Genomic DNA, 1,816 nt, shown 5'->3' on the forward strand with positions numbered 1-1,816 from the left:
ATTTTGTAAAAATTTTATTTCTATAGAAAATTTTGTCAAAATTTTATTTCTATAGAACATTTTGTCAAAATTTTATTTCTATAGAACATTTTGTCAAAATTTTATTATTATTAAAACTTTATTTCTGTAGAAAATTTTGTCACAATTTAATTTTTATAGAAAATTTTGACAAAATTTTATTTCAACAGAAAATTTTGTCACAATTTAATTTTTATAGAAAATTTTGACAAAATTTTATTTCTATAGAAAATTTTGTCAAAATTTAATTTGCTATAGAAAATTTTGCCAAAATTTTATTTCTATAGAAAATTTTGTCAACATTTTATTTCTATAGAAAATTTTGTCAAAATTTTATTTCTGTAGAAAATTTTGTCAAAATTTTATTTCTATAGAAAATTTTGTCAAAATTTTATTTCTATAGACAATTTTGTCAAAACTTTATTTCTACAGAAAATTTTGTCAAAATTTTATTTCTATAGAATATTTTGTCAAAATTTTATTTCAGCTTAAAACCATACATTGACTAAACTACAAGAGTAGCTTAACCAACAGAGGAAAAGAATGTTTGTCAAATTTATTTGGGCAAAGCCCTATAGACTGCAAGATTTCGGCAAAAGCCGGCTATCAATGTAAAACCTTTTTTCGGAGGGTTCAAGTGTGGTTTTTGTTGGGTTTAATAAACTGCCTGAATTTATTCTGATAATTGGTTGATAGTTTTGCTGCAAGTAGAGGATGCTGATGAGGAATGTGGTAATTCCGAAACGTGCGTCCATCCAACCATCTTGCAGTCTATAGGGCTTTGCCCAAATAAATTTGACAAACATTCTTTTCCTATGTTGGTTAAGCTACTCTTGTAGTTTAGTCAATGTATGGTTTTAAGCTGAAATAAAAAACAACAACAATGCTTAAAGAACAAAACCAACAATAACAAAACAAAACAAATGGAAAATTTTATTTCTATAGAAAATTTTGTCAAAACTTTATTTGTATAGAAAATTTTTCAAAAATGTATTTCTATAGAAAAAAATTTTGTCAAAATTTTAGACATGAGCATTGTAAGGAGAAAGTCTATTACTTTGTAAAATATAATATCTCGCTGAAGATGATCACCGATGGTGTATCGAAATATCCGAGAATAGCAATATTTCAATAAAAAGTAATGAAAAACATTAACACCAGCATTTTTCAGTAGTCCATGACCTCAAGCCAAACAAATAATCCCAAAATTATAGAAAATTTTGTCAAAATTTTATTTCTATAGAAAATTTTGTCAAAACTTTATTTCTACAGAAAATTTTGTCAAAATTTTATTTCTATAGAACATTTTGTCAAAATTTTATTTCTATTAAAAATTTTGTCAAAATTTTATTTCTGTAGAAAATTTTGTGAAAATTTGATTTCTATTAAAAATTTTGTCAAAATTTTATTTCTGTAGAAAATTTATGAGAGGAATATTTTACAAAATCTACCAACACATCAAGAATTCTACCAATCAACCAAATAGTAAAAAATTTGCCATTTTTGGTTAAATTCAACTGTGGCAACAGTGTACATAATACCATATAAAGCGAACATTTTATTTGTTCACAAAATTTTGTCAAAATTTTATTTCTATAAAAAAATTTGTGAAAATTTTATTTCTATAAAAAATTTTGTCAAAATTTTATTTCTATAGAAAATTTTGTCAAAACTTTATTTGTATAGAAAATTTTTCAAAAATGTATTTCTATAGAAAAAAATTTTGTCAAAATTTTATTTCTATAGAAAATTTTATCAAAACTTTATTTCTACAGAAAATTTTGTCAAAATTTTATTT

This window comes from Haematobia irritans, chromosome 5 (assembly GCF_050003625.1).
Source record: "Haematobia irritans isolate KBUSLIRL chromosome 5, ASM5000362v1, whole genome shotgun sequence".
Classification (NCBI taxonomy): domain Eukaryota; kingdom Metazoa; phylum Arthropoda; class Insecta; order Diptera; family Muscidae; genus Haematobia; species Haematobia irritans.